This window comes from Arvicola amphibius, chromosome 12 (assembly GCF_903992535.2).
Source record: "Arvicola amphibius chromosome 12, mArvAmp1.2, whole genome shotgun sequence".
NCBI classification, from domain to species: Eukaryota; Metazoa; Chordata; class Mammalia; order Rodentia; family Cricetidae; genus Arvicola; species Arvicola amphibius.
The window spans coordinates 130763696-130777030 of record NC_052058.2 but is presented as its reverse complement, the minus strand read 5'-3'; the positions used below and the strand labels follow the sequence as shown (position 1 = coordinate 130777030).

The window sequence follows — 13335 nt, the reverse complement described above, 5'->3', positions numbered from 1 at the left end:
TAATATAGTGTCTTGCTTTTGCTTTCTCATCCATCCCTTCTACTTCCTGTCATAAGTATTTGGCAGCTTGTATACAACCTTTCTGTTTGTTTTCCATAGTTTTATTTACATTAGTTGGCATCCTTCAAAAACATAGATTATATAATTTTGATAAGTAGAAAATAAAGTGATACTTTACTCTGTATAATTTTGTACAGGTAGTTTTGCTTAATGTTCTCTCTGAGATGTCTATGTAATTATCTGTGGATGTATTTACATATTTGTGTGTAAATTCCTTCACACCAGTTGGAAAGACAACCAAGAAGAACAGTTTTTTTTTTGTTTGTTTGTTTTTTCGAGCTAGGGTTTCCCTGTAGTTTCTAGAGCCTATCCTGGAACTAGCTCTTGTAGACCAGGCTGGCCTCGAACTCAGAGATCTGCCTGCCTCTGCCTCCCGAGTGCTGGGATTAAAGGCGTGCACCACCACCGCCCGGCCTGAATAGATTTTAATCATAAAGCTTGTCAAGCAGAAACAAGGATGGAAATTTATGTCTCTATAATCAAATCAATAAAATATATTTAAAAGGTTGTGTGTATAAAAACTCAAGTACAGGGTATGACATATTCTTTTATACTGTGTGAATAAATGTCATTGTGTTTGATTTAATAAGGATCCTGATTTTTATTATAGATGATATATAGGCAGAATAAAATTTAGCTGAAGAACCAGAAAAAGAAGTATTTGGGAAAATGAGAGGAGTCTCAGTATCATGAGAAGCAGTGGGAAGAAATGTACTTTCTATTCTGGGAAAGGTTACCAATCCATATGATAGCACATATATGACATATGATTAATTTAAAGTGTACAGGTTTGGTAGTAATAAGCCTGAGTAATTGGCTGAGTGTTTGTAATTAATGATAATTTTCAACGTGGTTATTATGAAAGTGTATTTTGGAACACAAATCTCTGCCTACTAAGGGCATTCTGACTTGAGGCACTAATTACTACATAACAATTAAAAATATACTCAAAAGATTTTAAGCAATCAAAAAATGGAGTCAAATACGGCTTCTGAATAACTGTATTTGCTCATCAATGCTCATGGCAAAGAAGAAATAGCTCTTTAAGAATAGGATTCTGGGCTGGTTGCTAGTGACTACCAGGAGTATGGATCCATTAAGTGGCCCTCCATTGAAATACTTAATAAGGTTTATTAACTGAGGGCTATATGCTGCTCATTGTAAGCATGGACCCACTAATGTCCCAGAGGTGCAGTGGTAATCATGGCTCCCTGATACCTCAGCCATGAATCTTGTCTCTCTCAGGAAACCAAGGGCAAAGAGCCAGCCACAAATACCATGCAACAAAACATGCTGTATTCTGATCAGTGGTAAACCGCAACTAAAACAGGAGTTTAAGATTTGTCTCATCTAATCAAAGAACAATGCAGATGTTTAATAAAGAAAGATCAGGACAAAAAACCAGACTGCTGTGTGTTTATAAATATGCATGTATCAGTGTCTCTGCCTATCTTGTTTGGTTCTTTATAATGTCTCATATCATTCTATGCAAGATACATTCATGCATTGGTTCTGACCTGACTATTTTTAAAGGCCCATGTCTCTTTTTTTGTTTTTTGTTTTTTGCTAAACGTATAAAATTTTATTCTTTGTTTACATATAATAAACACCAAAGCATGTTTTCTTACATATCTATGGATAGGCAAAAATATAAGTTCTTTAAATCAATCTGATTTGATGTACTTATTATTAACCGACACAGCCCATGTCTCTTTTGTATTTGATGTTGGCATTCTCAAAATGCAGAAAATCAAACAGTACAGGTCTAGCTTCTGGGTTTGTTAGTCCTATTTGTAGAGCCTTAGTTAGTCTTTGTAAAAATTTACAAAAGTGTTCTCTCTTGCCCTGCTTAACCCTGGTATATGATATTATTTGACTACCATAGGATATTTTGTATCAGATGGCTTCTTAGAGGAAATAACTGGTTAAGCAGTTAAAACTCCAGGTATTCAAAGTCTGAATCTCTAGTCCTCTGTGCTGTTCTAGTCCCCTCATTTATTCATTTACCTATTGTTCCTTATTCTGTACATATGACTCCAAGGTATGAAATTTGCCCAGTAAAGATACTGTCTCAACCTTGGATATTATTTTATAATGTTCATATTGTCTTCAAAAATAAATAGATTATCTGATAACCTATCATAAGTTTTCAGCAAATTTTGATTGTTAAGTTCAATAGTATAAATTCTTTCAGATAATTTCTCAGTACCATAGATTGGATTTTGTCTGTTTAGAGAATGTTATCATTTTCACTAGTGTTAATGTTTTCAACTACCTGTTCATTATTAGTCTATAAAGAATGCATCTTTTATAAAATTGACTCATCCTTGGCTCTGATTAAAAACATTTTCTTAGAGATATAATTTGAAATACATAGCTAATTCCCAAAATCAAATAAATGGATGTATAAGAAAAATCACATACACCTTGTGGAATACCATCTCTAGCTTAAGCATACTGGTTATAAAATTCCAGAATAGTAATATTGTTAATATTTACATAACTTTCAAATTTTACAATTTACTAACCTGAAATAAGATGAATTGAAGTATGTGTAATAATCTTTATTAGCCAGCAGGTGTCCGCAGTTGCAGCATCCTGGCAGGCAGACTGAGCAGCCAGAGCTCCTGAGATTCCTTCAATGCTACTTCAGAGCTACCAATTCATTTTTCCCTCACATCTAAAACTGCGCCGTGATAGAAACAACAAAATTGTAAGTGGATGACAGGAAAAATGTTATTTAATTTAGCCACTTATTTCCATTATCAAAATAGAGAACCATCCTGTGGTAACTAGGGTGTAAACATATCCAGATACTTATCCCTCTTTCCTGGCTATTTACATGGAAGCCTCCCTGTCTACCTGATATGGCTGATTGTGATTCTGTGCTTATAGTTCTCTTTTGTTGCTATGACATTCAGAAATTCCATGCCAGATTCCATAAACAGAATGAATAGGAAATCTGACACTTGAATTTTCAAGGAAAGCCAGGTGGCTATGTGAGAATACTGCCCGACGTAACTATTATCTCAAGAGGATCTCTGATTGTCAGTTGATTAGTCCATCTGCGAATTCTGACAGGTATTGAATCACAAGGTTAATCTTCCTTGCAATTTATGCAGAACCAAGATTGAGTCAAAAATTGCTGATATAAGCCTGAAGCAGTAGCTTTGGAGACACAAATACATTTCCTATATTGTAAATAAGAACAGGTGACTCTTAGCAAGAAAAAAATGAAAAATCCCACAAAATCCTTGCTTTTCCTAGGTTTCTATTCCCTCTGTCTCCTGTGGGTGTCTGAAACAGGATTCCTTGTCTAAGGTTGTTTCTAGACAAGCTTTTGTTTCTCTCATTTTTTTATTAAAAATTTCCATCTCCTCCCCTCCTCCTTCCCCTTCCCTCCCCTCCCTTCCACACATACCCCCACTCCACCCCTCTCCAAGACAAAGAGCCATCAGGGTTCCCTTCACTATGTTAAGTCCAAGGTCCTCCCAGCTCCCCCTAAGTCCAGGAAGGTGAGCAACCAAACTGACAAGGCTCACAGTGAGCCCGTCCATGCTGTAGAGTTCATGCTCATTGCCGTTGTCCTTGGTTTCTCAGTCCTCCTCCACCGTCAGCCACATTCAGAGAGTTCGGTTTGGTCCCCTATTCCATCAGTCCCATTCCAACTGGACTTGGTGGTCTCCCGTTAGATCTGTCCCACCGTCTCAATGGGTAAACGCACTCCTCATGGTCCTGACTTCCTTGCTCATGATCTCCCTCCTTTTGCTCCTCATCAGGACCTTGGGAGCTCAGTCCGGTGCTCCTATGTGGGGCTCTGTCATTTTCTCCATCCAATGCCAGTTGAAGGTTCTATGGTGATATGCAAGATATTTATGAGTATGGCAATAGGATCTGGACATTTCTGGCACCCTCTCCTCAGCTGCCCAAGGACCTAGCTGGGGACGTCTTCCTGGACACCTGGGAACCCCTCTAGAGTCAAGTCTCTGCCAACCCTAGAATGGCTCCCTTAACTAAGATATATAATTCCTTGTTCCCATCTAGACAAGCTTTTAATAAATACAGCTAAAAGCTGGATGTTAGCCAGCAGCCTGACTGACAATATGCTTCGGTACAGACATTTTTTTTATTTTATCTGAAGGCCTCCAATTGGAGGAAAACATGCATTCAAGTGGAGATGTATTAGGAACCACTAATGACCATGATCTAAAACCAAGGAATGGGAAGCATTAGTCTGTAATTTACATAGCGATCTCTACCAGAGCTGCTGATTCATCTGTGTCTCCCTCGTCCCTGTGTTCTGTAAAATATGCAGGTTAATTGAAAGTGGAACACAAGAGAAAAACTTTTTTTTTCTTTATACATACCTATCCAAGTTCCCAAGGTCTCTCCTCCTCCCATTCCCTCAAAATCCACCCCACCCAAAAGGCCACAACATGCAGTAAGAATAAATCCTGGTGCCACTACAGTGACTCCTCAGTCTTCCTCAGCCATGCAACTGTCAACCAGAATCAGAGGGACTAGTTTGGTCCTATGCTTATTCCTTCTCAGTCTGGCTGAGTTTTTGAGTTCTCAGTAAGCAAGGAAATTAAGTGGAAATCATGAGAAATTATTTTTAACCTCCAGTGATCACTAGAGAATACTGTCTAATATTCCTGGTTGGCTGAGTGAGTTTCAGGCTGCTTTTTCCTATATTATAGCTGTATACATGAAAGTGTGCATTCCTGTCTGAACTTTTCTGATAGTGACTCTTGGCTGTCAATTACATCTGGCTGCTGACTGTTTTTTATCTGTTTTTATCAGTTCTTCTGTGTGGTTTTTATTTAGGTGAATTATAAAACACTATATGTATAATGTATATAACAAACATTATATATAGTATATAATTATAATATTTATTTAGTTCGATATAATACATAATATATTTATATTTACAAAATCATGCCTAAAAAATAATAGGACTGAAGAAAGAAATACTGATTTCAAGCCTTCTTCAAATTGACCTAACTGGAATATAGTAACTTAGTTTGCTAAAGATAAAGAAAAAATTAAGATCAAATGCAAGTGATCAAATTATTTCATTAGAAAAGATATTCATGTTATCAACAATTATATGTTTTTGTTTATAAGTTCTTATATCCAATATCAGGGGTACTTTGCATTTGCTCTATTTGCTTTTCTTTCTCAGGATGTAATTGCTATTCATACAATATATTCTTTAAATTATTCTACAAATATTTTTGAGAAAAATCCACCACATTACATATTCTCAAACTATTCTCCAATTTCCAAAATCCCTACTACATCTGAAGATTATTTTTCTTTCTTTCTTTAATAACAACTGACTTCATTCATGGCATTTGTCTGTTATTCAGTATGAAGCCACCTACTGGAACATTAGCAGTTCCTTTTGGCAAATACCTTTGAAAAGATAGCTGATGCTCTTTTTACTGATCTCATTAAATCAAAGAACCACTCTAATAAAGATCAGGACTCATTTGTCCTGCCTTTAGGCATAATGGTGTTTCTGAATCTTGATATATTATAAGAATTAAACATTTTGTTATATCAGTTGGAATTCATGAGTTCACATGTGTTCATTTTGAAGAAAGCAGAGAAATGACTCTGTTCCACCTATTCTTATTCCTTCAAGGGTATAAGCCAGGATGCTTTGACATAAGGTGTGGTTACAGTACATTTTGCCAAGGCAAAAACATATTATTACCTAGGGTGTGGTTACTTCTTGTTTGGAGATTTGTGGAGAAAATTACTTTGTTTGGCCTTTGTATCATGGCAAGGAAGTCTTGCCTTCCCCCACCATTTTGGACTGAGGGACTTAAAAACTTTGAATAATAAACTTGGGTCATATAATACTATTCACTGGATGCCCTTCAAAATGTATAAATTTTCTCTTGAAAAATATATCTTAATCCCAATTCCTATGCCATGTATGGATAAATTGGTTGGTCATTACCCTAAATAATGGCTGTTTGGAAGTGACCTTCTTTATGGAGGTATAGCCTGATAGACACCACAAGTCAAGAATACCATAGGTGTAAGTAAAGAGTAAGTACTTTGGAAGTATGTGAAAATGAACATGGGAGCCGGGCGGCGGTGGCACACGCCTTTAATCCCAGCACTCGGGAGGCAGAGGCAGGCGGATCTCTGTGAGTTTGAGACCAGCCTGGTCTACAAGAGCTAGTTCCAGGACAGGCTCCAAAAAAGCTACAGAGAAACCCTGTCTCGAAAAACCAAAAAAAAAAAAAAAAATGAACATGGGTTGAATAACATGGGACTATAATTGTAAATAAATTTGTAAATATGGGGGTTGAAAATCAATAATCAACTCACTTACATTTGCTTGGAGATATTTCCAGAGATAGAGGAGCTAAGTTGGAGTAGCAGCAAGAATAGAAATTTTTAGAATTTGTAGAGCACCTCTCCCTTGAGTTCCCAAGCATGGTACCTTGGACACAGAAAAATTAAGGTGAAAATCCAAGATGATAATAACAAATATAGACCTGGAAGGATGGCAAAAGATTCTTTTAATTTGTGAGTGATTATAAGAAAGAGTTTGGATTAGCAACATGAAAGGCAAAAAAGATTGTTCTCCATGAAATGGTAGAAGTGAGACAAGACACTCCAATCCTCCACAGAAGCTGCTAGATGAGGAAGCATTACAGGACTGTGTATTATGATCAGCCTGAGCCTGGTGAGCTATAGGAAGAATCGGATAAATACCACAATGAGGAGTTTTCAACTCCTTTGCTTCTGTTGTGGAATGCTGAGAGTTAAAATCCTGGTGGAGAAATTAAGCAGAAGCTCAAAAATTTGAGGGACTTAGCAGTATCACTGTGACAGAATTAGGAAACTATAATCTCCTCTTATCAGAAAAGCACTCCTCTTCCTTCACAAGGGCTGGTTTAGATTCATCCATAGTGAAGAGACCTCCTGAAGTGCTGCAAGCACTCAGAATTTTGTGTATCTCTCAAGCAAGCTAGTTTCAGAGAAGGGACAATAAGAGAAGAAGAAGCACAAGGCTTTGAAATGTTATTAGTAATAGGTTAGATACCCTGAGCCCATTCAAACAACTCAAGAATTAAATGCAAACTGAGTTTAGTATGGCCCAAATGTCCTGTTATGCAAATGCTGCTAGAGTGTAGTTTTTTAGAAGCCTTGCTTCTAGGGAAATGAAAACAGATGTAGAAAGCTTGCCTGTCAAAGTAGACTATCTATTGTGAAAAAACAAATCTCAGAGCTCCTGCATTCACTACATATGCTTCATGTTCTGGGACTGCATAATAATATTAGAATGTCAGGCTTTTTCATATGTATATACTAGAAATAGATTTGATTTTTCATATTTCAATTTGTAAGTTAATGGACTTTGAATCTGTGCATTTTATAAACATAAAAGCAGAAAATAACATATGGAATAATTTTTAGAGTAGAAACATGTTGGGGGACTGTGGACTACCAAACTCTGAATTTCCTATACACAGCTTGTTTTTCCTGTGTCTGCAGCTGTTTTGAGCAAGGCAACCTTATTTCCTGTATTTGCAGCTGCTCTGAGCAAGAGATCCTCAGAAGTTTCTGATGGCAGTGGAGTGGTTTCTCGTTGGGTTGTAATTTAAAATCCTGAGAGTTAGTGCATGGATATTGGTCAGGGAATGCACTGTATAAGCTCCCCTGGAATACAATAAGTTCGTTGTTGTTGATTCAAGTTGGTATTCTTGGCATTCTTGTTTCACGGATGACCCATGTCTCTGTCTCTGTGTGTATGTGTGTATTTCAATCTCCAGCCTGTTTCCCAGCATTTGAACTGAACAGTAGCACATAGTAGAGCACAGAACAGGCATAGTGCTTTACAGGCAGAGATGTTTCTTTATGTAACTAACTATTTACTATTTTATTTCCTCTGATTTTAATTTTTGCATTCCCACAGTTTCAAAATTTTGTTGTCATCCTCCTGAACTAATACCATAGGATGAGTACAGTGTCTTTGCTGTTTTTATGTAATCCACACATATATGAAATAAGAACAACATTTAGGAGTCTCCCATACATAACACCTCCAAATCAAATAAAATTAGGATTTGCTGTTCCTCTTAAAAATAAGATCTTTTAACAATTTCTATAATATTAGGATATCAAAGTCAGTCTCTTAAAGTGTTACTATAGTTATAATTTCTACTTTTAATCATCTTAATATGTTAAGGTCAAAATCACAACTAAGAGGAATAAAACTTATCAAGGTAAAATATGTGATTTCTCCAAGTTCTTCAAATGTCATAATTTACCAACATTTATTCCTTCAGACTGTATTACTGGTTAGCTACCAATAAACATGTCTGAAACTTTATTCTACATCTTTTCACTATATCATTGTCAGTAAGTAAATTTTGCCAAATATATCCTTTAGCCTACTCCAAATGATTAATGAGATAGTGGTAACAGAATGAAACTTAATCTGCACATTTTTTAACAAATATAATTTCTAATAGTGTCCTAAATATTTATCTCTAAACACACAGGAAAAAAAATAGCTCTAACTTTCAGAAATAAAAGAAAACATGATTTTTTAGCAATGCTACACAATTCCACAACTGCTCAAATATTAAACAACTTACAATGTTTGGTCAGATACTAGCTGATAAACCAAAAACCTCAATACTATTCTTGGCTTAGAATATATTCCATGCAATTTCAAGACAAAATTTCATGTACCAAGGAACATGATATATGTTGGAAAAACAGTGTCTTCTAATAAAGATAGGGTAATAAAAAGCAAAATTTTAGAATCCTGAAAATCCAATTCAAATTAAATGAACTCAAAGAAACAACAAAAAATGCTTAGCATAATGACATCCCATATTGAAATGGTAACAGAAATGGAAAACTCTCTAAATTTAACACAGTTAGAAGAAAAGCCACTGATAAATATTGAAGGCTAAGACAGAAAGAATCATTTTCTACTGCACAGTAAAATTGATAGAATTTTGTTTTAGAAAAGGTCAATGCAAAATTGGTTATATATAATCACAACAGTGTATATTCATTGTAGAATAATGATGTATACAATTGTATCTGTACAATAAAATATGATCATTTTAATATGTAGTGGGATTTATTTTCACATTTTAGTATAGTTATTGTTTTAAATGATTGATCAGAAATAAGCGTGAAATAACATAAATACTATATGTATAAAATTCTTAAATATGTTAAGAAAGTGTACATGTGCATGTATAAATATATAGAAATATATTTATGTATAGTCAATCTCATACTTGTACATGTACAGTAAATTATGTAAAAATATGAACATAATTGAGATGTTTCATAGTATATATGGAGAGATATTGTAAAACTGAACTCCTTATACTATGAGGAATACAAGGCTTTTCTCACTCAGTTCTAAGTAGTATGTTATTTCATCTGTTTATTGGCCAAAGTCATGGCTTTAATTGCAAAACTGGACATTCACAGACCATTTCAAAATCTCTGAGTTCGAGGACAGCCTGGTCTACAAGAGCTAGCTCCAGGACAGGCTCTAGAAACTACAGGGAAACCCTGTCTCGAAAAACCAAAAAAAAAAAATATGCTTACAACTGCCAATACCGTGGAAAGAACCTGTTTTGGAAGTTCCTACATACTTTCATTGTTATAGAATGGAAATACGTCTGCTAATATTTAGAATTTAGTTGGATTGACAACTTGTGCTATAATTGCAGATTAATCCTAAAATTAGCATGACCAAAATTCTTCAGTCTCATTAGGTCCACACCTGAAAAGCAAAAATAGTGGGAAGTCTTCAGATATATTTTGATGTAGTGGCCAAAAAATCAGGGGAAAAATCAAGTAAATATTGTTATTATGACATTGTAATGGAAGGCATAACACACACTGACTTTCTGGCTAAGAATTTAATAACAAAATAATGACAAACTTACATAAAATAATTGCTTTGATTCTTCCATAGTCAAATTTAAAAAACCTGATTCTTAATGAAATATTGATATATATCTGAGCATCACTTGACCTACACCAGAGATGTTCTTTTGGCACAAGTTGGAAAATAACAGAATGATGTGACTGGAAGGTATTTTTATAGAAAATAAGTGTCTTTATGGTACTTTGTACTAATGTTTCATGTCTTTAAAACCTACTTAAAAGGGACATATTGAAAAGATGGCAGAAATATTGCAACAAATTCAAATGGAGGCTGTTGATTCCAAAGTACCAGTGTTTTCCGGTCTCAACATTACTAGCAGACATAGGAATTCAGAGTCTGAGATGGAAGATAAGAGATAAGATATGCATTTGTTCAAAGCACACAAAGAGAACACACACAGTAACAAAGAAATCTGATGTGTTAATTTTTTTCAAGGGCAGTATATATAATACCTTGCTGCCATGATCAGTAAGTAGTTGATTTCCAACAAAGCTCATTCTGTCTTATTTCCTAAATAGAAAAGAGCATACAAGTGAGAAAAATGATGTACAAGAGTTTTTATATGCCAAAACACAAAGACTACGCCAACCAAGACAGCAAAATTGAGCCTTAGAACCTAAAAGGCAATGAGATTATAAGAAGTATGTTTCCTCTTCTATATCTTATTCTTTGGTGTCAGATTCTTTAGTTACAAGTTGTACCTTCATATGTTATCGGTTAATATTTTTAATGACGATTTCGGCAACATTCAGGGATGGAGGAGGAGAGAGAGTATTTGGATTGGTATTTTTTTAAGTAATAAAATAAAAATAAAAACCCCTCAAAATTGCTTAACTTGTTTAGAATTATATATATTCAATGTGATTATACATATATAATTACTGGAGCAATAAATTTATAATATATCAAAAAGAATATTATTTATAACTTCTATAATCATAATTTTTTTGATTTTTAAGTGTACAGATATTTGAATTTTTCCCTACAACAATTTATATGCATTGATCCAAGCAACTTTAATTAATAGATGTTTTACAAGAAACAGAATTCTGCTTTAGCTGTGTATCAGTGTCTTGTATATTTTTAGTGACATTAATGAACACAGTATAAACTGCTTTAAACACACTCTATGGAAGTCATGATCTTAGCACTGTAAAATCTTAATTTAGGTTCTGTAAAAGCATACATTTAATAGTGTAAGTTATTACAGAAAATTATAGTTAAAAATAAAACAGTTTAACAAAAAATATTTGCAATGACTAAGTTTTCATGAAAAAAAAAACTACAATATCATTCTCATTCCCACAAGAGAACTCAGAGAAAAGAGGAAATAGCATGACTCCCTGAGACTCTGTCTGATGCTAAAATATGAGGTGAATTAGTTCCTTGCAGATACTGCAGTGTTTCAAGACAAACAGTGGTGCCACAAACTTAAAGAGATGCAGAGGCTTTAGAAGTAGGGTTCGACTTGCTGCACAGGAGACCATAGCAGGCGACTCAGAACTGTAATACTGGGAATAAACCAGTATCTGACTTTGCTAACTTCCCTGGACTTAGTCTCATATAGAAGTCAATAGCAATCTGCTTTGACAGAGTCAATGTACATGCGGTTTTCATGTATAAACATGAGCAGCTGAGAGATGCACTATAGCCAGAGGCTGACTAGTAAGGACCCACTATGGTGAAAATGTAATTAGCACTCCTTGCCTCTGACTGAAAAAGTGTGAGCATTCAAATTTTTCCCGGAACAATGAGAGTAAATTGTTTCTGAAATATGAACCAATGAGAAGAATGATCTCAATTCCACCAATAGGAACAAATCCTGTGGTAACCTTGGAGATCTTGATCGGAACTGCTGACTCATTTCTACCTCGCATCTAAATGTGTGGCACAGCAGAAAAAAAAAATGAAAGTGAAAGTAGATACAGAAAAAATGCCATTTACCTAGGACCAAATCTAGTTATCAAAAACGCAGGTAACTAGGAGATGATCATATATACCACTTCTTGGGTCTGTGTTCTGCCTATCTACCGGAAATCCACCATTTCTGCCTGCTGATGGCTGATTGTGATTCTTTGCTGCCGATTGCAGCTTACTGGTATCATATTCAGAAATGGCATTTCATAGTCCCTAACACAATGATTGGGGAATCTGCTACTTATAATTGTCAGGTTCCCGGGTGCCAGAAGATATTTCCCGACACTGTAATTATCTTACTGGGTGTCTGGTGGCACATATAATCATTACATCCCCGGGTATTGTCAGTTATTGACTCCGAATGTAAATTTTGATTACAGAAAATGCAGAATTCAAGACTAACCCAGGAATCACAGATATTAATGCTGAAGCACTGGCGTCAGAGACTCGAGCACATTTCCTGCACTGCAAACAGGAACAGGTGCCTCTTAGCAGGAGCATAGGAAATCTCACCAAATCCTTGCTTTTCCTAGGTTCCTATTGCTTCTGTCTCCCGAAAATCTCTGGAACAGATTTTCTTCTCTGTGGTTGTTTACCGTCAGGCTCTTGACTAAAGTTCAACTGAACTTTAGTCAGAAGCCTGACTGGTAAAGTCCATCAGTGCAGACATTTTTATGCCATCTCTGAACCAATAAGGAGAGAGCACAGAAAGCACAGGACTGCATTTAATTTGATGATCTCATCCAGACTTGATGATTCATCTGTGCCTCCCTCCTCCCTGTGTGTTGTAAAAAGAAATCTAGCGACTGAAATCAGAGCACAGAATAAAATTTGATTTTTCCTGTGTTTTGCTTCTAGTTAACAGCCGACAAAACTGGCTAAGTATGACAGGTCTGAGTGAGCTCGCAGCTGCTTCTGACTCGAATCTACCTGTATACATGGAAGCGTCCATACCTGTCTGGAGATTTCTGATTGTGACTCTATGCAGCCAAGTGCATTTGGCTTCTAATTCTGTGTGATCTCTTTTTATGTGTGGTGGTTTTTTATACAGTCAATTTATAAATAAATATGTTACATATAATACAAATAATATTTATTATATTTAACCATAATATATAATTAAAATTTTCCATTTAGTTGAATTATAATATGTAATATACTTAATTCCACTGGAGTGTTATACATGGAGATGGGTGGATTGCAAAAAGAAATGTTGATTATAAGTCCTTTTCTGAATAGTCCCAACTGTAATATAGTATCCCACAGTGTCTTAATGATAAAGAAAAGAATTCATATTTAATGAGTTCTGGAAAAACGTTTAAATATTTATATTCTTAACATTTGTGTTTGCATGTTGTAAGGCTTTATAGGTGTTTGCACACTTACCTTTGCAAGAGGTGGCC

General features: G+C 35.3%; 1 long non-coding RNA gene across 1 annotated transcript; it reads right to left on the bottom strand.

The window, feature by feature from the left end:
• Positions 1–3854: 3854 nt before the first annotated feature.
• On the bottom strand, positions 3855–12571 carry LOC119802462. Its single transcript, XR_005283448.1, has 3 exons — positions 12446–12571; positions 10468–10525; positions 3855–3912 (listed from the first exon to the last, which is right to left on the bottom strand). It is a non-coding gene; the product is annotated as an uncharacterized LOC119802462 (long non-coding RNA).
• Between the last annotated feature and the right edge of the window lie 764 nt (positions 12572–13335).